Source organism: Mobula birostris, chromosome 25 (genome assembly GCF_030028105.1).
Source record: "Mobula birostris isolate sMobBir1 chromosome 25, sMobBir1.hap1, whole genome shotgun sequence".
NCBI lineage: Eukaryota > Metazoa > Chordata > Chondrichthyes > Myliobatiformes > Myliobatidae > Mobula > Mobula birostris.
In genome coordinates this window covers 24234130-24261126 of record NC_092394.1, presented here as the reverse complement: position 1 = coordinate 24261126, position 26997 = coordinate 24234130, and the positions used below count along the sequence as shown (strand labels likewise).

Below are 26997 nucleotides of genomic sequence, written 5' to 3'. Positions count from 1 at the left end.
ATTTTTTTTTATTTATTGTGCCATACCCTGTAAACTCTAGAGACTGTCGTGCGTGAAAATCCCAGGAGATCAGCAGTTTCTGGAATACTCAAACCACCCCATCTGGCGCCAACTATTAATACACTGTCAAAACCACTCAGATCGCATTTCTTCCCCATTGTGAGTTTAGTGTGAATAACAAATAAACCTCTTGAGCATGTGTGCATGCTTTTATGCATTGAGTTGCTGCCACATGATTGGCTAATTAGATATTTGAATTAACGAGCAGGTGTATAGGTATACCTAATAAAGTGGCCACTGAGTGTAATTCTTTGAGATAGCAGCATTTCTCCATTTCCTGACCAATGGTGATTTTAATCACATCACTTTTGAAAACCATGCCTTCAGTTGCCAAAGCCCAAAACACGAGAGTTCCTTTGTCAAACATTCTGCCCTGTGTCCCTAAACCCCAACCATACAATTCCATAACACCTCTGCAAAACTTACCTTTTTAAACAATCTCCATGTGTGATTCATTTTGATTAGTTATATTTCCATGAAATATTGAAGGTGTTATATATATTGTTGCAGATTGTGGTCTCTTTTCCCCTACTCTCACAATACCCTCAAGTTATGAAGAAAATTCAAATTAGCAAAAGTAACAGTGGAAAATAAATAATTATATTTTACTGGGTTTATTTTCTTCTTTGTCTGCACACAGAAGAATGCATTGTCCAACATTCATGCTTTTATTGACACCACCAAGAATTGTTAGCTGATGTACATTTGACTAAGAAAATTACTCCATGAAATTATTTTGGGCTACATTATTGATCAATCTCTTGAGCTTTTTTATTGGTCTTTTTCTTTATAAGCAAGCAATTGTACATAAAAAACTAATGAAGGGAAAAATAATAGTTCTGACATTTTCACTAAACAAGATTTGAAGTTAAAAGTTAGTCTTCAGGCAAACATATTGTGCAATTTTCAATCCAGATTTAAAATTATTATCTGCAATAAAAGGGATAAATTTCTTTTCTCCAAGTTAAGACTTTATAATCATTGGCACACAAACAAGTGATATTAAGTAATATCTTAATTAAAACAGTGTAAATAAGCTTGATGTTAAATGGAACAAAAGCATTTTATCTGTTTAATGCTTAATGTTCATACCACATTCTGTACTGCTTATAGTATTTGAAGAGCAGCGCTTTAAAATTTAGCTAAAATCCCTTAATCAATGCTAATTAGCCCTAACTTGCATATGTTAATTAAGACTATTTACCAAAATTATAGGTATGAACATCCCCAGAGGGGTTCCTGTTCATTTAATTAGTCCCAATTAGCTCTAATTAACACGTGTAAATGAGATACTGTTGAACCTAAAATAAACACAGTGTTGCTTACTGTATTCACATGCAGTTTGACTTATTGTTTATGTTTGTAGAAGGGAAGAGGCAGTTGAAGCCCTTTAATTAATGCAAATTGCTGTCAGTGCATGGATTTTTACAGAAGTCATTCATTTCTGGAACTATGGCAGAAATAAAATCTATTACTGTGTAACTGGATATTCCAGCTGTAATTCCAAGAAACAATTTCTGATACTGTTAGTTGGCAACACAGCCACAAACAAGCAAGCTAGTATATATGAGAATTGTTACTGGTTTACTGGCTATAAATATTAATTTGCAATTCATATTTTCTATGTCTATGGTGTAGTTCCTAAGATTAAAGTTTTGGGATACATAAAAATGCACATGGTATATAATAAATTTATTTTACTTGTATTTTAATTTAGTTGATTCTGTGAACAAACAAAATATCCATCGTCAAAATCTTTACAATTTTTGTACCAATTCGTGATTAGGTTAGCCTTTGTAATAAACATGAAAATAACACTGTAAAAGTAGGTACAATTAATTAAAACCATCACAAGTAAAGTTTAATCAGATAGATAAATAGAACATAGAGCAAATATTAGTTTGCACTCTCACTGATGATGTTATGTCACCTGCATGTATATATCAGTCACAGAATTGCTAATAAGATCTTTTCTTCAACAAGAGATACAGTTAATTCAAGCTGAATACACTGCATGATAAACTTGTAATAATGCTAAGCTTACAAATCACAGTGTGCAGATAACAACAGGAATGATTGAGAAGAGGTTTGGTATAATGAAGCCACCTTGCTTGACCCCCGTCGGCACACTGGGTCTATGGACCCCCTGGTTAATGTTACAGCTTGCATAACATGCAGTACATACTGTAGAATGGTAACATGTTTCTGAGGGCAGCCAAATTTGAGAAGAAGTCTTCATAATTTATCTCAATGATTGGAGTCGGCGGCTTTTGCATGGTCTGGTAGTGCTCTGTGCAAATTTTCTGGCTGTTCATGTACAGTGGAAATCATGTACACTATATCTTCTGATTGACGTTACTCTCATTGCTTCCCTGAGAGGAGTGCCTCAGTCACTAGGAGGAGGAGGTTGAAAAGGATGGTTGTGATGATGTTCCATATAGCAGACAGCAGGAAGACTTCTTTGTAATTACTGCAGTCAAACTTGTCTCCTTTCTTGAAGACAGGAGCAAATGACAGTACAATTTATTCCACCACACAGTACAACAGCAAGATTAGAACAGCATTGTGTTATGTAAATTATTGAGTAAGTAAACAGGTGGACATAGTGAGAGGCTGAATCTCTGATCTGCAAGCAGCACCTTTTTGACCATAAATATAGCATGATGAAATCTTATCGTGTTTTCACATTCAGAAATCATGCACGCTGCCCAACCTTTTATACCATCCAGCTATGAATTCATTTTGTGTGCTAAGTGCGTGTGAATAGTGCTTTAATTTAATTTTTTAAACAAGTATGATTCTCTCGTTACATCTTACCTCAATGCAATTCATGATAGTTTAAATGCATCAAAGTGGATACAAGAGATATATAGAAACACACCTATTGTAATAATGTGGACCCATTCATTAAATCTGTTTTATTAACCTGTGTAAAGCAAATCACATATCGTATTTCAAAGGAGAAATTATAAAGCAACTTTTGTAATCTCAGGATATCCCAAAATGAAATGTATTCAATGCTAAAATGCAGAGGAGTTAGTGATAATGATAAAATATTGGCACGGTATAAAGGAATTGTAGCTTAGTTGTACTGCATGTAACAATTGTCTTGAAGCCCCCACCGTCCAGGCCATGCTCTTTTCTCGTAAACACGAGGAATTCTGCAGATGCTGGAAATTCAAGCAACACACTTCAAAGTTGCTGGTGAACACAGCAGGCCAGGCAGCATCTCTAGGAAGAGGTACAGTCGACGTTTCGGGCCGAGACCCTTCATCAGGACTATCGGCCCGAAACGTCGACTGTACCTCTTCCTAGAGATGCTGCCTGGCCTGTTGCATTCACCAGCAACTTTGATGTGTGTTCCATGCTCTTTTCTCACTGCTGCCATCAGGAAGAAGGTAACAGGAGCCTTAGATCCCACATCACCAGGTTCAGGAACAGTTATTACCCTTCAACCAGCATTGATAATTTAGAGTTAAGCCCTAAATGAAGTTAGCGTAGACACTCACCACAATACTGAACTGATTCCACAACCTATGGACTCACTTTCAAGGACTCTACAACTCATTTTCTCAGTATTATTTCTTTATTTGTTTGTTTTTTTTTGTATTTGCACAGTTTGTCTTCTTTTGCACATTGATTGTCAGTCCTGTTTGTGTGTAGCTTTTCTGTTGCTTTTCTTTATTTGACTGTGAATGCCTGGAAGAAAATGAATCTCAGGGTAGTGTATGGTGATATATACATACTTTGATAATAAATATACCTTGAACTTTGAAAATTATACATATTTGTGATATCTTACATATTATTTTGTACTCAATGTTAGCATCGGGTGCTACACGTAAGTAAATCTGTCCTATAATGGAATACACAGTGGACGATGAATAGTGATCTTTTTGTCGTCATTCCTTTTCAAAATATTGGACCATTATATTGCGGCTGTAACATATGAGGGAATGAAAGACATCTATAATGATGATATGTTTAGCTTAAATGTAACCTATATGTTAGATTGCTTTTCATTGAATACATCTCAGTACACCTAATCAACATTTAGAGGTTATCCACCACCAAGACTCTTACTTAAGGCATATCTTTACTTGCATGCTTTGTAAAATTGGACCACTGTCTTTGAAGATCAAAGCTGAACATATAAAATACTGACATAGTATTTCTACTATGGACTAAGCATGCAGTGTTGATCAAATATTTTCTGTTGCCTTAGTTGGGCAAGGCTAATGCCACCAGCATAGGTCAATTCTTGAGCTAGTTTTGAAAGCTGTCTTAATACATCACCTTGTGTAAATGTATCTGATGGCCAGCCATACTTTTCGAATTTGTCCTGTGGACAATTAAAATGCCGCCATGCTATAATATTAGTAGACTAATTATCAACAGGATTAACATATTTCAAAAGATGTTATGCTGATGCAAGTGTATACATTCACATTTAAGTGCTAAAATATGGAACTACATTACTTTCTTTAGTCCTGCCCTCTTATATGAAGAAAGATATCACATGTAATGATGGGTTAGACATTAATTTGAATACTTAACCTAGCGGTAGTTTAGACTTCAACCCAAGTAATAAATTATCGGGCTTTCCTTATCTCCGCTAACCCCAATTTGCCACGTGCTCTTTTTCTTTGTTGTTGTTTATTATCCACAATATCCTATTCCTTGAGTTCATCTATTTCCAATACTGGCCAAGCACTGCTATCATTTAATGGGAAGCACATGGCTAACAATTTAACTTTACTTAATTCCAGCTTCCCTGATATTGGCCCAAAAGTCAGGAAGAATGTTACAGCAAGCATGCAAAATTCAACCAAAATGTGAGATGTTACTCATATAAGAATTTTGAATCAAGATCAGTGGTATAATCCAAACATAGTTTTAGCCAAAAGAGTACCAATCAATTTAAATACGTCAAGGATTGAGATTAAATTCACTCAACAGATACTCTACATAACCTAACATTATTTATATTCACTAAGCTGTAAACTACATCCTTTCTCAGTAATGTGTCAATATAGTTCAATAGTAACACTAAAGTTTTACAGCATGACTTCTCTTGTGCCAATTTACTTTTCAATTATTGGCACGAAGATGATAATCAACCTACTGTCCTATTAGATCTTTCCTTGCTTGTTGAGGTATCTCTCCGTGTCGGGCAGTTAATATCCAGAAATTTGCCCAAAACAGACACAGGGTATTCAAATACTGCTTGAGTAACGTGCAAGCATTCTGCACGTAGGTCATGTCAGGAATCACAGAGGAGCAACTGTGCTCATTGTTGTTTAAGCAGCTCATGTCTTTTCTGGCTGACAGCATTCCAACAACAAAATCCCTCAGCAAACTTAGTTCAATTGATAACAGGACAGACAAATTGAAATTTGAAAAATAGCATGCTGAAGTATTAGTAAATAATAATGTTCATAGAAGCAGGGTCTGCAATTAGCAGAGACAAATGAAAATGTTGATATAAACTTATATTTGAAGGAAGCATGGGTCAAAGATGATGATGGCAACTCATTAATGGTTATGAAAATATGTAGCACTTCCTATAAAACATTATTCTTTGAAGTTGTCTAAACAATTATGGCACCATTTGAGTTCTACTGATCCAGTAATGGCAATAATCATTTTATTTTATTTAAAGATCAGTGCAGATCAGGCCCTTCCAGCCTAATGAGCCACACTGTGCAGCAAGCCACCTATTTAACACTAGCCAAACCTCAGGACAATTTACAATGATGAATTAACCTTTGTCTTTGGTCTGTGAGAGGAAAGCGAAGCACCCAGAGGAAACCGATGCTGTCTGGAACAACACACAAACTCCTTAAAAACAGCACCATTTTGAAAACCACTTTTTTTTTAATGCTTTCTCTAAGATTTGTACTTTTTAGCAAACTCATGTATTTTTCACACTCACTGGCAGAAAGCGGTACAGCTGCTAAACTAACAGTTTATCACCTTTCTCAGTTTTCATTGGCTAAGTATTAGTGCATTACCTACCACGTGATGTAATTGTTTGAAATCTGTAGCCTATTAACTACTTCATTCTTATCTAAGGAATTTTCCTTATGTTATTATAAAAATGATAGATTTTTCAGAGACTCTATCTTGGCTTCTTTTCTATCTTTGTCATCGCATCCTTCCACCTCTTAGCGTCGAATCTCTCAGCTCTTTCTTTAGTTTGCTTAGTATTTGTATGCTTGTTTGTACGCTAAAATAAACTGAAATCTTGGAGTTAAGACTGTTCGCTATTTCTGACTCCCAGCAGAACCCTAAGGATCAGAAAATAAACGAGGAACCAACAGCCGGAATTGAACTCCAAACTCCAAATACCCCAAGTTATAATAGAATCGCGCTAACTTGGACAACAGGTGATAATGGTCTTGCTTTCTGAGAATATAAACTGTCCAACTTCAGCTATTTACTGAAACTTGATCATATACAAACAAACCATATAATGAATAGTTTCATATTGAATACAGCTATTCATAATAGAAATGCGTATCCATTTTTCTTTCATTTCCTGCTGCCAGCTTCACCGACACCGGGTATTAAGAACAGCAGGCAGAAATTTAAATGAGGGAAAATGCTTTAGTGTGGTGCTACATACCTAGAACCATTGCTTCTGCTGTGAAAAAAAAACATTTCTGAATATTAATCAGCAAAAAAGTAGCTGTACTCAAAGAAATAAGATACTTACATTCCATGGTCTTGTTATCAGATACACCTGCCCATTGATGCAAATATCTAATCAGCCTATCATAAGTCAGCAATCCAATGCCTAAGAGCATGCAGACATAGCCAAAAGGTTCAGTTGTTTTTCAGATCAAACATCAGAATGGGAAAGAAATGTGATCTAAGTGACTTTGACCGTGGAATGGTTGTATCGGTGATCTGAGTAGCTCAGAAATGGCTGATCTCCTCAGATTTACACTCGCAACAGTCTCTGGAGAATGGTGTGAAAAACAAGAAGAAAATCCAGTGAGTGGCAGTTCAGTGGGTGAAAATGCCTTGTTAATGAGAGAGTTCTGAGGAGATGGCCGGATTGGTTCAAGCTTACAGGAAGGCAACAGTAACTCAAATAATCAGGCGTTACAACAGTAGTGTGCAGAAGAGCATCTCTGAATGGACAATACATCGAACCTTGAAGATCCACTAGCAGTAGTAGAACACAAACCTACACTCAGTGGCTACTTTATTAGGCAAAGGAGGTACCTAATGAAGTGTCCACTGATTGTACGTCTGCAACAATTGTAAATGAAACATGGATAAAAGAAGAACTTACGTTCACATTACACCTTTCACGTCCCTCCCAGGACATCCGAAAGTGCTTTGCAGCCAATCACATATTTTGAAATGTAATTGATGTTATAATATGAGGAACAATCCAGTCATTCTGTAAAATGTATGCTCCAAAGTGCAGTTATGTGAAGGTGGTCAGTATCTGACCTAGTTGGCTAAAGTGTAAATACTGGTCAGGACTCAGCTCTTGTAGAATCATGCAGTATGGAAATAGTGTAGGCTCTTTCCCACTGAGTTCATGCCAACCATTTATACATCCCATTTTATTTTTCCCATATTCTCCTTGACTCTCTACATTCAGCCCCCTCACGCATACGCTAGCAGTAAATTTACAGCAACAGATTAACCGCCAACACATATGTCCTTTGGGATACAGGAAGAAACTGGGACCACCCAGGGGTACACGTACAGGGAGAACATGCAAACTCCACACACTCTTATAGAGTCTTACACATTACAGCACAGAAACAGTCCCTTCAGTCTATCTAATCTATGCCGAACCATTAATCTGTCTAACCTGGACCTGGATGATAGCCCTCCATACCCATTCCATCCCGGCAATATCATTGTAAATTTTCTCTGCACTCTTTCAATCTTATCTTGTTGGTTGGTGACTACACTATACACCATACTCCAAAGTAGGCCTCACCTTATACAATTTCAACGTAGCATCCCAACTCCTGTACTCAATGCATTGATTTATGAAAGCCAATGTGCCAAAAACTTTCTTGTACAACCCTATCTACATGTGACCCTACTTTCAAGGAATTATGGATCTGTATTCCGAGATCCTTCTGTTCTACCGTACTCCTCGGTGCCCTACCACTCACTATGTAAGACCTACCCAAATTCCATCTGGCATTTTTCAGCCCATTTTTCCAGCTGGCCTTTAGATAGTTTTCTCACTGTCCACTACAACCCCAATCTTGGAGTCATTATTTGCAGATCCATTTTCTCGCATTATTGTCTAGATCACTGATATAGATGGTGAACTATAAAAGACCCAGAACCAATCCCTGCTGCAAACTACTGGTCACAGACCTCCAGTCAGAGAGGCAACCATCAGCTACCACTCACTGGTTTCTCCCACAAACCCGATGTTTAATCCAACTTACTACCTCTTCTTCAATGCCAAGTGACTGTACCTTCTTGACCAACTTCCCATGCGGGAACTTGTAAAAGGTCTTGCTAAGGTCCATGTAGCTCTGTCCGCCAGAGAAAGCAGGATCTCCCAGTGGCCACACATTTTAATTCCACATCCCATTCCCATTCTGATATGTCTATCCACAGCCTCCTCTACTGTAAAGATGAAGCCACACTCAGGTTGGAGGAACAACACCTTATATTCCATCTGGGTAACCTCCAACCTGATGGCATGAACATTGACTTCTCTAACTTCTGCTAATGCCCCACCTCCCCCTCGTACCCCATCCATTATTTATTTATATACACACATTCTTTCTCTCTCTCTCTCCTTTTTCTCCCTCTGACTATACCCCTTGCCCATCCTCTGGGTTTTTCCCCCTCCCCCCTTTCCTTCTCCCTGGGCCTCCTGTCCCATGATCCTCTCATATCCCTTTTGCCAATCACCTGTCCAGCTCTTGGCTCCATCCCTCCCCCTCCTGTCTTCTCCGATCATTTTGGATCTCCCCCTCCCCCTTCCACTTTCAAATCTCTTACTAGCTCTTCCTTCAGTTAGTCCTGATGAAGGGTCTAGGCCTGAAACGTCAACTGTACCTCTTCCTAGAGATGCTGCCTGGCCTGCTGCGTTCACCAGCAAATTTGATGTTTATTGCTTGAATTTCGAGCATCTGCAGAATTCCTCGTGTAGACAACACCCACTGTCTTGCCTTCTAAGATTAGTTAGATATGATCTACCTCGCACAAAGCAATGCTGACTATCCCTAATCAGTCCCAGTTTATCCAAATACTTATGTATCCATTCTCTTAGAACACCTTCCAGTAACTTTCCCACTATTGATGTTAGGCTCACCGGCCAATAATTTTCTGGCTTACTCTCAAAGCCTTTCTTAAAAAATAGAACATTAGCTTTCCTCCAATCCTCCAGATGTTTAAAATATCTCTGCAGTTTCCCACAGCCTCCCACAGGGTCTGAGGGAACACCCCATCAGGCCCTGGGGATATACCCACTCTAAATTGCCTCAGGACAGCAAACACCTCTTCATCTGTAATCTGTATATGGTCCATGACCTCAGTGCTGCTTTGCCTCACTTCTAAAGATTCAGGGTCCATCTCCCAATGAAACACAGGTGCAAAACAATCCATTTAAGATCTCCTACATCTCTCGCAACTCCCAGCATAGATTATCACTCTGATCTTCTAGAGGATCCAATTTTGTCCCTTGTCGTCCTTTTGCTCTTAATATATCTGTAGAAGCCTTTCTGATTCTCCTTCACCTTGACTGCTAGAGCAACCGCATGCTTTCTTTTAGTCCTCCTGATTTTCTTAAGTGCTCTCTAGCATTTCTTATAGTCTTCGAGTGCCTCATTTTTTCCTACATACTTATACCTGCTATGCCTCAATATCTTTCAAAAACCAAGGTTCCATAAACCTGTGATCCTTGCCTTATATTCAGACAACAACATAGCATGCACTCTCAAAATTTCATTTTTTAAGGCCACCCACTTACCAAGTACACCTTTTCCAGAAACCACCTGTCCCAATCCACACTTGTCAATTCTTTTCTGATACCATCACAATTGGCCTTTTTCCAATTTAGAATCTCAACCTGAGGACTACACGTATCCTTTTCCATAATTACCTTAAAATTTATGATCACAAGATGCAAAATGTTCCCCTCCATAAAATTCTGTCACCTGCCCTGTCTCATTCCCTAATAGGAGATCCAGTATCACATTCTTTCTAACTGGGATTTCTACTTTTCTGATTAAGGAAACTATCCTAAGCACATTTGACAAACCCTTTCTCATCCAGCCCTTTTACAGTATGGGAGTCCCAGTCAATGTGTGCAAAGTTAAAATCACCTCCTATCACAACCTTATGTTTCTTGCCACAGTCTGCAATCTCTCTACAAATTTGCTCCTCTACATCCTGCAGATTGCTGGATGGTCTATAATATAATCTCATTAACGTGGTCATACTTTTCTTATTCTTTAGTTCAACCCATAAAGCATCACTAAATGAGCCCTCCAGTCTGTCCTGTCTGAGCACTTCCCTGACTAGTAATGCATCCCCTCCTCCTCTAATCCTTCCTGCTCTTCCATGTCTAAAACAATGGAACCCTGAAATATTGAGCTGCCTGTCCTGCCCCTCCTGCAACCAAGTCTCACTAATGGCTACAATGTCGTAATTCCACATGCTGATCCATGCCCTAAGCTCATATGCCTTTTGCTACAATACTCCATGTATTGAAATGTACGTAGATCAGAACGTTAGTCTCACCATGCTCAACATTTTGATTCCAGACTTTGTACATAGACTTAACATCTCTCTCCACAACAACTCCACTATCAGTTCTGGCACTCTGGTTCCCCCCCCCCCCCCCCCCAGGATTCTAGTTTAAACCACCCCCCCCACCTCCGTGTAGCACTAGCTAACCTTCCCACTAGTTTATTAATCCCCTTCCAGTTCAGGTGCAAACCAACCCTCTGTACAAGAGAGCCCAATGATCCAAAGATACCTCCATCAGCATCTCCTTCGCCATGTGCTAAACAGTATGATCTTCCTATCTCTGGCCTCACTTCTTCAAAATAATGCCATGATATTTTTTCAGGTTCAGTTGAGAGAATGGTCAGTAACGCATATTAAATAAAGGTTTTGGACTCACCACAGGTAAGACTTTTTTGTAGTACTATCTTGATTTTGCTGGGCACAGGCCGTTAGATAGAAAGCTGCTCCTGTGTGCAGTCTGGATTAAAATCATTTTCTTTTTGGCCTTAGCTACACCAAAAACCAGGAACAGGAGCTGGAGCTTTTGTAGCTTTTGCAGCTCAGTTCCACCAGGAGAGCTGTCGTGTTACTTTTATTCAGAATGTTGGACTACACATTAAAGATGGAAGAGGATGAGTCTGTGTGTCTGAAATTAATGTATTATTGATGAAGCCTGTTAAAAAATGACTATCATGTTGAGAGATAGACATTAATATAAGTTCTCACTGGGGAATAATAAAGGGGTGGAGAGAGGAAGTGAAAGGCAGACATCTACAAGCTGAACTGGTGTATTAGTTAGTGTATTTTATTCCAGATATTTATAACTGTCAGATCAACCAATAGTAATCACCAAAATCTACACTATTTACCAGTAGTTGTAAAGATTGACTGACAATTCACACTCAGATAACTATGTTTATATATTATGCATAAAAGTGCATGGTATAATTTGCACAATATTCAATATATAGTTACTGCTTCATTGAATGTTCTATCATATGACATAGAATTGATGATAAAACCAAACAGAATCCAATGGGCACAATCTGATAATTTGGGAAACATTAAAATTTAAATATATTCCATATTGAAGTTTATAATACATGTTAGATCAATGACAATTCTTCAGTCTTAACATGTAGCAGTGTATATTCTAATCTGGTTGAATGCCAGAACATTGTGCCAAGGAACAGTAGGTGCAGGTTTTACACCCATGATCCTCCACACCAGGAAATCAGGGAGAGGTGCCAAATAGGAGAGAGAGGTTTCCCAATGAGAATGAAAAATCAAGGGATGAGTCATCCCAGACTGTGCTTTGCATCTCCATTTACAGAGGAGCTATTAGCAAGGGCCTCAGAACAGGTTGCCTGTTCTTCCTGTCCCAGCTGGAACACAAAATGGCATGAAGGAGAGGGTAACCTGGAACAGAATTTTTTTAAAAAAGCATAAAACTTGGCTGTGTGAAATTTGCTACATGTTTCAGCATTATCTTTTTTGGTGTGTTTCAAATTTCAACTTCCCAAGTGCAGTCCAGCTCTACACACGGCAATCTGAAAGTAGTGTACATAATATCATTGCTTCAGATATGGAATCCCATGCTTTCCCTATAAATATTGGCTGGGCATACATATCGGCTATGTAACTGTGTAAATATAGCTACAGCCTTTAGTTTATGGATCATATAAAGGCTCTAACAAATTCCTTCATTTTACATTCATCTTCAGATCCATCATAACAGACTGGGTTAATATGAATTATAATGTGCTATACTAATCAGTAAAGATTTGGTTACTGTAACTACCAAAAAAGAAAAAGATATCAATAAGCCATAAAGATAGTGTGCAACTTCAATCATCATTTCTTGACTGTATTGTTTCACTTTAATTCCTTTCATTAAAATGCTGGTTGAACTGGTTCAAAATGGAGCAGACAAGAATTCTGTTTGCATTTGTTGAATACTGAGTCTTTTCGTATACATAAAATAAAAATTTTATATAGTGCCTAGATATGTACATACCAAATCATGGCAAGGTACTGCACTTCGCAGGAACACTATCAAACAATATTTGTCACAGAGTACCATCAAGAAGGTGTGAACAAAGCTTGGTTCTTTACGTTTGAATGCACTGAGGGGGAATGCATATGGGTGTTCAAAATCTTTGGTTTCATTATGATATTGCAATAACTGATCAAGGGTCTTAGCTGAAACACTGGCACTTTACTCCTCAGCATAGGTGCTCTCTAATCTAATCAGTGTGTATTACTCTGAGTTTCCAGCATCTTCAGAATCTCTTGTGTTTACATATCCTTTAGCTTATTAACACTTTCCATGTAATTTATTGGACATGAATTGTGATCCTCTTGAAAGACTTGATATTACACTATATAAATCTGAGAATGTTTTGGATTGTCCACAATTTTGTCTATGATCTCAGTTTTACTTTAAGTACTGAGAATAAAACTCTTTATCTCTCATTTAGCAGATCCAGTTATGCTCCCTTGTTTGGTTAAGAAAAGATTTTCCTCCCCATTTCCGCTCTTCCATTGGTGTTCTGCTACTGTGGATTTCCTGTTCCCATCCTGAGGACAAATTTATATCTCCGCCTCTCAACCCGTCAACAACAGAGGCATATTTGGTAATCAAAGCAAAATACACCTTTCCCCTCTGGTACCTGCATTCAGTCTGTATTTCCTTATTTTAATAGTTGCATTTTTCAATTTCTTAAAATTACCTGATTTAAAATGATTTAAAATTACTTTTTAAATTACTTCTTATTCTGTTTATAGTATTTTTTCTCTCATAGTTCATAGACCCACTGCCCTGCAAATCCTGCAATATATTTTTGATTATTTCTTATTTTTCCTTTCACAGTCTGATTTTCATAACTCTGCATTCTTTAAGTGTCCATTAATATTCTTCCTCTGTATACAAATCCATCCACCCACTTCAACTTTCAGTACTTTTTCTGATGTATTCTGACTTTTTCTCTTACTTGCACTTGCATTCATTCCCTTCACTGATCCTTGTCTGTCACATCTCCCCTACACTCTAATTTTGCTGCACCCCAATTCTGCCATCTTTTGCAACATATCCTTATATGTTGATCATTGGATTTCTTCCTTCCTCTCAGACTCTGAGCTGAATTTGTGCAACTAAATTGAAACAGTGATTTATACACGCACAAGCATGCACTTTACTTAATTTTAGAACACCTCTCATATCTCTTCCCAATTGCTATTTGAAAATAACTTCATTCTATTTCATCTTGCATTTATGCACAATGGAATTGCTACAGATCTATTTTTGAGTTGGGTTTCACTATTTTAATTATTGAACGGACAGTACTAGAAATCCCATGGTTTCTCACATTCCTCTAGCAAGGGATTAACTGCAAAAAAAATCTCTTCATCACACCTATTTTCACACACTCCCTGTACACTCTGTCCTTCGTTACTTTTCTCTCCTACTTCTTAATTTTGTTTATTCCAGATCTCAACCCCAATTCTTTCTGAGAAAGAGGACAATCAAATGCTGCCAGTCAAGAGAACAAGAGATTAACCTCTGATGAAGGATCTTTTACTTGCTTCCCTTTCCACAGATGCTGTCTGGCCTGCTGAGCGTTTGCACACTTTTTTCTACTTTTTTTTATCCAAGAGACTGGGGGATCAGAACGACACCAAGAAATAACAGCACTGCAGGAATTGCAGGTATAAGGCTATCTCCAGCAGTGTTGAAGCTTGTGAAGGCAGGGAGCAGCTGTCCAGGTAAAAGATGTGAGATATAGAGAAGAGATTATATATCAAAGTCCAACATATAGCAGCATGGAGTGAGTTAAGCCCTTAATGAAGTTAGCATAGACACTTACCTCATCACTGAACTGATTCCACAACTTATAGACTCACTTTCAAAGTCTCCACAATTTTTGTTCTCAATATTGTGTAGTTATTTATTTGTTTATTTATTATTTATATTTACACTGTTTGTCTTCTTTTGCACATTGTTTTTGTCAGTGTTTGTGTGCAGTTTTTCATTGACACTCTTGTGTTTCTTTGAATGCCCACAAGAAAATGAATCTCAGGGTAGTATACAGTACAGTGATACTGTATACAGGTACTTTGATTTACTTTCACTTGAAGGAGTGTATTCAATGAACATCTTCTAATCTGGTTGTGTGTGTGCGTGCGTGTGTGTGTGTGTGTGTGTGTGTGTGTGTGTGTGTGTGTTGTATCAGGCACGGTTTGATTTTCGAAAGAAATAGCTATTTTCGCGAGTGCGGGGGTAGGCGTGATTAGGGTAAAAAACTGGAAGGGTAAAATATGAAAAGCTGGAAAAGTGAAATTTTTTCTAAAGTTGAGTAACAAAAAGCGATCTTCGCAATAGCGAAATTACTCATTAGGTAAAAGAACTGCATTGTCAACATACTATATGCCAGAAATAAGATTTGTGTGGTAAAAGTAGTTGCAATGTTTCTACTGAAGGTTAAAGTGGAGGTTCCCAATACGGTATTACGATTTATGATGAACTGGGTCTCCGGGGTACAGAGTATCCCTCTGGCTCGTGGAGAACTGTATGGCTTGCGAAAGTCGCCCTATGATACTGTTTACCCTTGCAGCTATTGGGTGATTTTAGTTTTGCAAAGATCCATCTGAGATACGATTTAATTCCACGGTTACTGACTCCGCAGGGCTGCCCCGCGGTACATAACCGAAGCAGCGAGTGAATCCTGGCGTTTGCGTCGTCTAAACCCTTGAAGGCACGGACTGACCCCAGGGCAAGCACTGGGATTAGGCCTTGTTTCTGTGCCGCTTGTGCGAGCAGCGATGAGAACACCCCGTGCCTGGTATTCGGTGCGCACGGAGTGATTAAACCTTTGGTTTTTAACTCGGAAGGCTCAAAGCACTGTCACCAGGAATTATCTGTGCTCTGTGAAGCCTACAGAGCACATATACAACCAGGAGTAGAAATGGCTTATTCGCCTGCACGTTTTATCCCCAGTCGTCACTTCAGAAATAACAATTAACTCTCGATTGTACTTAACAGCGACTTTAATTATCATGAAATTCGACTATGTCTTGATGCCGGTAAAACCCAGTTTCAAGAAGCGTCGTAAGCCAGTTCGTGTTTTTTAAAAGGCAAATATAAATATATTTCTGAACAGACATCCAGCCCCGTGTACTGGACTCGCACTGGACTACCAATTATCCTTTGGGGGTTAGGCGTAGTTACAACGTCAAGGACTCATCAGGGCTTGACTACTGGTGATGCCGGGGACATCCCAAAAGTTGATGGCTAAACAGAGGAACTAAATAATTGCAATAATATCTGAGCTAAAGCGGCCTTAGTTATAGAAAATGTAAATACATTTTCAAAATATACGTTTTAACAATAATAAGTCAGGAAAGTACGAAATCAGCTACTTTTATTTTTCCGAATATATATTTTGAACTCTTCGACATTTAAAGATTCTTGTTTAACCGCTTGTGCATTATTGTTTAAAATTGTGTATACTGTATTTATGTATTGACTTGATATTGGTACTATTCATATATTTTTAATTCTCTTTCCTTCTTCCGTCGTTCTGTATACCTTATCCAGAATGTATATATAATTTATTAACATTGTCGCTTCCTTAACCCTTCCCCTAAGCAACTTTGATTTCTTTCTGTCGGTTTGTGAGTTATTTGTCTGTTAAAACCAGGAACCGCGATGTGAATAAATTAAGAACGTCTTCTTAAAGGAGAGATCTGAATGTCTCTCTCTATGTCAACATTGCTTCTCATAAATTGCTCAGCACATCAAAGACATTGTTGCCAAGGCCGGATTCGAGGCAAAGGGCACAAAAAGGTTAACTTGACGCCCGACCCCACAACCCAAAGTTTCGAATGTCGCTGTTCCACCTCTACACCCATGCTCAACTTGACACTTCTCCAAGCCTGACTAAGTGGCCACTTGGTCAGCCTAGGAGGAGTGTCAAGTTCTTCCGTGACCTCCAGTTCCTCAATAACCTCATCATCCAGCATATGGAGCAGGCTTTGTAATCAGGGTGAGAACTAATACCCAGGGTCTGCTGAAAAGCCTTTATTTACAACCAGCACCGAAAAGGTGTCTGCAAAACGAGTCACAACAAACAACATAGTTTATTGCTGGACGATGAAAAATAGTTACCACTTTTAATAGCGCCAATGTGGTCGTTGTAATTACTTATGCAATTAAAAGGAGGGAAATGAAGGACCTATGTTTCAATTTAGCATGGAAAGAAATGGTGCATTTAGCATCCTAAATTCACACCCCACCTTCAGCACTTTGTTCCAAATGATGTCTCTTTAAAATATTTTAGGATCGGTGATATGATTCATGGCAGATTAATTGTATTTCAATCGGCTTTGCCTTTAGCAATATGTGAAGTTGGATATTTGAGGCTATTGTCCTTTATCCTTCCTCTATCAGATTCATAGTTTATTATAATGTCAGAAATCATATCAAAATTTTATATAACTGTATAAAAACGTTGCTAGATGGATGTGTTATTTTAAGTGTCTGGTGATTAAATTCCAATAGGCTTAATTCAGTCTTTCAGGGCACTTACAGCAAATGCCATACCTATTTGTATGCGATCATTCAGGTGTGTAGTAAATTCAAATTACCCTTACAAATTCTCCCCTTTTTTACACATATGAAATATGAAAAAGAAACCTTTACAGTTTCGGGGCTATTTATATTCCTGTAACATTCAGAACACGAATGACACCATAACCATAATATATTACCGCTGCTGAAAGTTGCAAAAGAACCTTCCCAACTCCGGCATTTGCGCGTGGACGTTGAAAGTAGAATCTCCGTTAAATAAATAGAGGAATTAATAGGGCAAATGAAAACACTAAAGTTGGTTTGGCTTTCGCTATCAAGTATGCACATCTGGATTTAAGGTCCCCAGTCAAAACGGCCGCCATTTTTAATTCATTGGTCTGTTGGAATGAATGCATTGTCGTGGTCAATCTTCTGCAAACTGACTTTTTTTTTGCTAATATTAATTTATCGCATTGTCCAATGTGAATTTATTCTTTGCGATTTCTGACAGCTCTATGCTGAGAGTTGATAGGCATGCGATCTCTAAAGTGCAAATGATTAAGCAAAAAAATAGTGTAATGTTAGGTCAAGTCTTGAACTTGTAGATACGGTTTAACATTTTATAAATGGTTATTGTCTTTATTTTAATGGACTTTGGGAAATGATACTTCTCAATCAAACACCCAAGCGAGATGAGAGCGATACCTTCGTTTTGTTTACGCACCTATTCTTTGTCAAACTGCTCTTTCTTACCCAATGCTTTTTTTTGTAAGTAAGCCAGAGCCAGTCTTTTGCCCTAGGACTGGCGCTTTCAAATTCACTCAGAAAGCCCATCATCAGTCACTGATTTTGTACAAGACGAGAGAGTAATTTTCAGCTTAAATCCCTCAGAGCCTCCCATCCGTTCTAAATCCCATATCACCACTCCTTCCACACAGTTCTGACACGCAGCAAGCCAAAGCAGTCGGGTTTTGCTTATGCATTAGCAATTTATTTTGTCTCCTTGACACGTCGCTAACATAAAACCGTAAAATATAAATAAAATATCTCTCCCCCAGCACCCGTTCCCAGCGCGAAAAAAAAGCTATATCTCCCTTCTGATCTAGCGGAAATAAAATATAAACCGTGGATTCGATAGTGCTTTTGCCCACACACACACACACACACACACACACACACACACAAGGACAATGAATATGGGTAAAATGGGATTGGGATCACATTCTTGGGAGTGGTGTTCCATTTTGCTTCTCGGACTCTCTTTCTCTCTCTCTTTCCCATGCAATTTCTCTCCCCGCGTAACGCCATTGATAAACCATTTATATTTCTCAGGCCGCCGTTATTCCCAAGCCTGCTGTGTAGCGCTGAGGCCGATTGCAATTTATCAGCCTCTCGCATCAGTTTGTAGCATGTGTTCTTTTTCCTTTAACATCACACTGATAGTATCGCCTGCTCAAACGGAATCACCCTGGGAAACTCAACGTTGGGTGGGCAATTTGCCTCTTTCCCTGTATCTTTTCATAAAACATTTTAAGCTATTCAATTATATCTTTTGGCGGAGATGATTACTTTGAACACTTGCTAACCGTCACAGAAGTAGCGCAAGGTTCCTCGGGGGTAAAATGAAGTTGATCGATGTCATAACTGATTTAAAAGTTTGTTCACTGAAGTTTTGGAGCTTGATGTGGAGTCAATGAGGGAAATAAAAGAAAAAGGGATGATACTGTTGTGCCTTTAGATTACTGGCTTTGGAGCGAAAATAGCAGCTGTCCCAGTGACAAGACTACAGGAAGATCTATAGCCTTCATCGAATTTCTAATCCAGGCTGCCAGTGAGTTTTTTTAATCGGGGAAAATATTGTGTTGTTTTGGTCAATATCTCGACGCGACTGGCAGATGTTTTGAGTTCCACAATTCCCGCTCGAAGGCGAGTTGCGGGCCTCCGCTGAAAGGATGGAGTGGTAGGGAAAGTTCACGTACTCACAACCCCTTGTCCAAATGCAGGTGAAACAATAGCGTGTGGCACAATTAATAGGGGCAACACCATCTCCGAATTTGCTACAAGGTATAGCAGCAATAATAGTGAAAAGGAACATGCAATGTTACGAATACTGTAGTAATCCCTTGAGATAATCTTTTACCCACACCATAAAATGGAAACACAATAGTTCTGCTTCCAAAAGCTGGACATGCACTCAGTGGCCACTTTATTAGCTACACCTGTACACCTGCTCGTCAATGCAAATATCTAATCAGCCAATCATGTGGCAGCAACTCAATGCATAATGCGAACATGGTCAAGAGGCTAAGTTGCTGTTCAGACCAAATATCAGAATGGGGAGGGAATGTGATGTAAGTGACTTTGACCGTGGATTGATTGTTGGTGCCAGGCGGGGTGTTTTGCGTATCTCAGAGACTGCCGATCTCCTGGGGTTTTCACGCGCAACAGTATCTAGAGTTAACAGAGAATGGTGCGAAAAACATAAAGTGAGCGGCAGTTCTGTGGGCCAAAACGGCTTGTTAATGAGAGAGGTCTGAGGAGAATGGCCAGATTGGTTCTAGCTGACAGCAACTCAAATAACCACGTGTTGCGTGCTGAACGCAGAACACATCGCACCTTGAAGTGGATGGGCATTCAGAAGACCACACCGGGTTCCACTCCTGTACCTAATAAAGTGGACATTGAGTGCACATATGAACCTAAAATTTCACCGGGGATACTTAACTAAAGATTCCTTCAAAGTTGGGAGATCAATGGAAAGCATGATTTATCTAGAGTCTTATCTTGTTCCTGCTTACCAATTGATTCGGTCCGTTAACTTTTATTACTGGACGCCCAACCCTGGCAAAAAAACAGTTTCTGATCAACCAAATGTTCGACTAATTTCCACCCCTCCAATCTGTTTACTTGGCGAGACTTCCCGAGAGGATATGTATCATTTATCATTGATGCATTGAGGTAAACGAGAGTCAAATCTTTCCAAGCAGCCTGTCATGCTCTGCTGTAACTGGAGTCTTGTTGCATTGAGAGTTTCTCTTCAGGGAAACGGAAGAAAACAGGAGCAGAAGTTGGCCACCGGGCCCCTCAAGTCTATCCTGCTATCTATACTGACCTCAACTCCACTTGGAACTCGTTCCCCATAAACCTCAATTCAACAGACGTCCAAGTATATATCTATCTCCACGTGAAATGTATCTAAATATTCGCCACCCTCGGGGACAGAGAGTTCTAGAGACCCATTACCCTCTAAGAGAGGAATTGTGTACGCATCTCAATTAAAAAAGACAGGCCCTAACTGTGCTCTCCTGTCCGTGACTGTCCCATTATGGAAACTTCTGTACATCTACTCTGTCAAGTCTTGCTAGGATCCTGTATGTTTGAAGACAGTTATCCCTTATTCTTCTGTACCCCCAAAGAATACAGACCCAAACTATCACGCCGCTCTTGACAGAAAAATCCTCTCATCCTATGTATTAGACTAATGAATCTCCTTTGGACTGCTTCCAACGCTACAATGTCTTTTATTAGGTGGAATAATTGATTGGCTTAACTTGTTCATTTTCTTAACATATATATAAGAACCATAATTCTATTTAAATCTATAATTTAAAGGAGCTTCAGCACAACAAACATTAATTGCAGTTCTCGTGCTGTTTTATTTTATATAGTATTTGTTTGTTAAGTGGCAGAGGGGGACATAACGATCAGGACCTGTGTGCTGAATTTTTCAATATCAGTTCTTAGGTACAAAAATGCATTATTAGGGGTGCCACCTAATGAATTCTGCTCTTACTAAGACAAATAAAAGCATATCAAAATGTTGCCAAGTCCACACGCGAAAAGTGATGATAACATTACGTGGCTTCATTTTGTTTCATAGATCCAGTTTGCATCTTATTTTCAATTAATTGCAATCAACTCAGATCAGTTGTAATCTAACTAATACAAAGTTGTTACACCAAGTTCCGCTGTTCCGCTGTAGTTTCATACTTTCCGATTGCTATTGCATTTGCACACGTCGCTTAATCAAATCGAAATATAAATCTGAGCGTCTGTGTTCCTAAGGTTTACATCTACAACATCGCACTTCCAGAATCTAGCATCTTATCTAATAATTGTGCTCTGTGCTTTGGTTCTTTATTGTTAATCGCGCACGTTTATCTTCGATATCTGGACTTCCTAGTGAACGTGTTCGCGCTTTATGGAATCGAGGTACTAAAAGAAAACAAAAGTAAAACAATCAGAATGGTTTCAACAGAACTTGTTGGTCAAAAGCCAAAACTAAATACCTAGCTGGCGGTTTGCTGCGATCTCAGTTCCCATGGTTTTGATGGCTGGGCTAATGTTTGAACTTGATTTCTCAGCCGCTTTGATCGAAGTATAATGGCAAATAAATTATACTAGTAGGGTACCATCATATACTATATTTCAATCCCATTTCTTAAATCATTGAATTAAGTTACTTAATCTACTATTAAACATAAATTTAAACTTTCCATGCCAGGAAGGCAGTGTTGTGACTGAATGGATATTAATGTATTGTTGAAAGTGTGCGGTCTACATAGTTCAAAGGGGAAGGTTATGAGAGCATGCTACAACCTTTGGATATTGTCTGTCAAGTCGAAATTTACAGCATCACAGAATGGATCAACTCGTGGTCCATTTGATGCGGAGCTGTTGCTATACCACTCATGTCACGGGAGATCTCACAGTTGTTTGCAATCCAGTTGCACTTGGCCGATCACAGCCTCGCTGTATATTTCTCAGTTTATCACGAGTGTCACCCACATCTTCTGACAGAGAGGTCAAGAGGAGGGTGGGGAAATCAACGGATCTTTGCGAGCGAAGCGACCAGTCTGATCTCTACCGCTAGAGTCACATGTGCTGTGGGGAAGGGCAAAGGAGCTGATGATTAAAAACATGAACAATGCGGATTTCCCTTGTAAACCTGAACTTGACAACTGCCCTTGACTTAATTTCAATGCTACAGGTGTACAGTACTTGTAGCTTCTGTGCTATACGGTAATCTCTAACTGGTATTATAAAGCAAGTCTCTGTTTCCATAATTAGGCTTTCTAGTCACTTATTGAATGCCATTTCTAATTATTGATGCCCCAAATCTAACATTTGTGTGTGTGTGTGTGTGTGTGTGTGTGTGTGTGTGTGTGTGTGTGTGTGTGTGTGTAGGCGGTACGGGGGTCGGGTTGAAGGGGATGGGGCGGGGTTGGACACTAGAGAGGAGTTGGGGTACGTCAATGGAACACGTATAGTAAGATTGGTTTTGACATGAAGGGTAATTTCATCGCTTTCAAAGCAGCAAAGTGGTTGCTTTTGATACTAGGGCAAAGGTCATTTCATTTTGTTGAATGACGATCATCTTGAATTTTGATTTTTTTTGTAAATAGAAGTAGCAGGCGATCTTTCAATATGCTATCCCTTTAATGGTAAGTGTTAGTAAGTATAATCATAGAACATCAAATTACAATTATAACTTGGTGGTGCTCTCCCTAAGTGTTCACTGTGTGTATTTTGTACCGATTATTGGAAAGAGGATAAATTACTGATTGAAACTTGCAATTCGAGTCCAGCGCAAATTGTCTTCCAAGTTGCTATTTTATTAAAACCTTTCTAGTGAGTGATGTACCCTATATCACAACTTTTTAAAACAGATTTAAATCTCCAAAGGTATACCCACTATGTCTGAAGTTATAAGGGAAGTGCGTTATTTCCAGGATTACAAAATAATATATCTGTAATATTCTTAACAAAATGTATGAATGATTCCAATCTACTCAATGTGGCAACAGGTGATATTAGGCCTGGTGTACCATTATCTACGAACATTTCGTGTAAACGCAAAATGTGTTCATTGTTGAAAGCACTATTCACGATCACCAACAAGTAACGTTCGGTGTGTAACTTTAGTATACAATGCAAATAAAGTGCGTTGGAGAACAAGGAAAATGGAGAGTGGTGGCACCTATTCTGCGTGGACAAAGACGTGAAGCTGCTGTCTCCTGTGCTGTGTAAAGGAAAAGGCTGAGTTTGTGAATCGTGTTTGGACCCGTTAACATTCATACACAATGACTGGGCGCTCACTTTCAATCGATATCTCCTTCCATTCTGCGCTGACAGCCACTGGCTGTGACTGGCTGTTTTGATGAAGCTAAGGAGATTCTAGACCTGTTAATACCGCCAGCCTTTGAGCCTTTGCTGATAAATCTTCTCCTCCCAGTCATGGTCATTTCTTAGATGAGGTACTGTAAAATCGCGCCCTGTGGAATTTTCTAAAGGGAAGGGGTTAAGAGTGAATTCACGCGGCGGGTTTTTAAGTTTAGGCGTCAAGAATGATTGCATCAATGTGCAAACTCTCCATCCCTGGATATTGAATCCCAGTGATGCTGCCTGCCTCTCGAAACAGCCAGTCGACTTAAAATGAACAATGTACCGTGTCACCATGAGAAGATATTCCTAACTAAATTAGAGCAGGTTATTTGGTCAACATATATTTTCTATTCTGTGAGCTATTTGAATCTATATCAGCTCTGCGTGGTGTCCAATAATCACTTTTTAAGCAATTATGCTTGCGAGCTGAAAATAGATGGTTAAAATTGGAAAGTTCGTTTACAAAGCCGGGTCAAAAAGTGCACTCTACTCGTAGTCCCGATGTAATCAGTTGATTACATTTCACTTCAGTAATTTGAAGAAAGGGTGACGGAAGGTTGCCTCTGATCGTGGCTCCTGTCGACACTGATTGAGTGTACTTCATGTAAAACCGAAAACTGGCTCCACACGTTAATTCCTCCGCCCCGTCGCAAACACACATAATTCTTGCAGTAGTTTTTTTTCTACGCTTTAAATAAATACCTTCACTTCAAATCATTGTACGCAAATATTAGTGTTACATCCAATCACGTGATTTGAACAAGCCTTTCACCTGAGTGATTAGACCTCGTAACACTTCCATAATATTGCATGGGACAAAATACTAAAGAAACGTTTTCCCTCTCTCCGGCGTTCTTACGCCACTGCGGATTAAATCCTGTTAAACCTGGCGACGTTTCGTTTCACCTGTCCTGCTTGTTAATATCAAGTCAATTTCACTTCCGTAGAACGGCGCCAGGGTTTCAGAATGTTGAACTTCCAAGACTGTTTAATTGCATAACATAACTGCTGTAAATGCAAAAACTGTACGCTGAATTCTCAAACACAAGCGCACGTTTCCTAACTACATCATGTTTTAGGCTGTGTGAGGTGTTCGACTGAATCACTTTCGACACCTAACTGTAAACTCTTTGATATTTGAGAAAAAGCCTGTATTGCTATCATATAACCAGATGCTTTGCAGCTGAATAAAATATTGAAGTAGAAATAGACACGATGGTCACAAAGATGTTGCTCATCTCTTATCTCTATTCATTCCTGACCAACACATGTCATCTGGGAGAGTGTCAAAGGAAAGAAGTCCCCAGATAGAAGACTACAGCTGTCACTGTGTAGTCTGCAGGGCCAAGTCCACACCAGTCGCTCTTCTCCCTTTTGCATGAGAAGAAGCCCATATGCAGAAAGAGTTTATTGATTTTTTTTTCAAAGATTGTGCGTAGGTTAGGAATTGTGAAGTGTCGGTTGGAAGGAAATCTGCGCTGTGAGTGGCAGGTCGGCGACATTCGCTCAAGAAACAGCTGAGTAACAAAGACGGTGTGCGCACAGCAGACAGGAAAGTAGGTGCTCGCTAAGTATTGCGACTTTACTGGGAACAGGGAAATTTTGACCATGATGTCCAACCATATGCAGAGAGCACGAGGGCTTTCCCCCATCATTTTGGTATCATGGATCATTTATTTATCGTCTTTTCACCAATTTATCCATTAAATTGACTATCATTGGCGGTTACCGTGAGAGATAACCCGCAATGGTGTAAAAATGTTGCTTCTCGCTGAAGGGAGCGAGATCACAAACGTGTTAAATAAATTGATACAGTCGGCGCGCTTTATCAAATAATTACCCCATTGTCGGGGGATAGACCTTGTCCAAAAGTGTCGAATTAGAGTGGCGGTACGCTGGTTCATCACATGGAATCTAAAAAAAAATGTGATAAAGCGTTGGAGGAACCCGAGAAGAAATAATAGCATGCTATGCCAAAATAAAGAGCACCTAAAGGTGCGTACTGGAACACGGTGATGTTATAACTACAAATGTTGTCAGGCGATTGCTAACTGATGTGTACTAACACTGCAGCTCACAGTGTTTAGTACCATAGCCAAGTAAATGTTTGCAAACAGGACCTTGTGTTTCCAGACAAACTGCATCCAGGTCCATTTCAACTCCCGTCTGTCAGCGCCTACCCAAGTAAACTGGAAACTGTGAAACTGTTGCTTGGGTGGAGAGTTATGTCCTTATTATGTTCTCTGCGCCTCCACTTTTGTCCCTTGCAATTCTGCTCCCTTAATCAGACAAGTCATAAAATGCGTGCCCATTCCCATTCTATCTGCCGCAAGAGAAAATTGATCTCAGGCGGACAATAGGCAGATGTTTTGTTTTGAAAAGTATGGTGAAAGTCTAAACTAAATGCAAATATTTAACTTTCACCTTGCCCCAGGTTTGGCCAGTGTGATCTATCAACTGATAGAGAAGTGGATTACAGGGTTGAGCTTTTCTTGTTACCATTCGCGCTGACGCGAGATGCAATACACACAAACATCAAAAAAGTTCAAATCTAACGTTAGTATGCAAATATGTTTAGCACTATTTGGTGTCGAGTTTGAGACAAATCGGGGGGGGGGGGGGAGAGACGTCCATTATAGATGACAGAGTAAGCATTTCCCGTAGAACAGGGCATTCATCAACAAGTGAAGAGGTGATAAAATGACTTGTTAGGTCTTTCATATAGTCTCTCGCGTTTTCAGCGGATACGACTTCAAAGGTTAAAATGCAGGCGGGCAAAACGCTCATGCATATTGAAACTATTTTACTGACTCACCCCACCACTGTGATTTCATCAAACGCCAAATATTCCTCTTGCATTTTCACCTGATGATGGGCACCCACACAACACCCGAACCCCGCCCCCACCCGGCACCCTGAAATTATATCCTTATTATTTCACGTTGATTGGTCCCTACGAAGGTATCGTAACTTCTGCCAAGCAGTTTTGGCTTACCGCATGATTATAAACAGGGCAATCAATCTGCTGCAATTTATAATTGCAGAATGATCGGAACATAAGCCAAGAAAACGTGGGATAAGAGGCAGACTTTGAATTTAGCTGCCTCACTCTCTCCCGCTCTTTCACCCACATACAATCAAGAGTATGACCAACCAGCGGCAAAATGAAAACTCCGAAAGGGGCAAGAGGGCCTGAACATGTCAACATACTTTCTTGAGTTTTGTGGTTTTGTTTCAGTCAACCGTTCGACCGCGATGAAAATTGCAAAATGAACCTTCCAAATACACCAAAAAAAACAGAAGGATATGACAGAAGAAAGGCGGAAAAAAATTGCAACTATACCTAAACCTCAGAAGCGGCCGCGGCTTCCGCTATTCTCTAGGCGAGATGTTGCGAGTCTTTCAAAGGCAGGGGGGAAAAAAAGACACCAAAAAAAACTGTCATAAATTAATGGTTACCATGGCTCCCGGAT

At 39.3% G+C, this 26997-nt stretch overlaps 1 long non-coding RNA gene across 1 annotated transcript; it reads right to left on the bottom strand.

Annotated features, from left to right (window-relative positions):
* Positions 1-738: 738 nt before the first annotated feature.
* Positions 739-26933, bottom strand: LOC140187631 (uncharacterized). The gene is made up of 3 exons (XR_011883125.1): positions 26868-26933; positions 3570-3759; positions 739-2553 (listed from the first exon to the last, which is right to left on the bottom strand). It is a non-coding gene; the product is annotated as an uncharacterized lncRNA (long non-coding RNA).
* Positions 26934-26997: the final 64 nt, after the last annotated feature.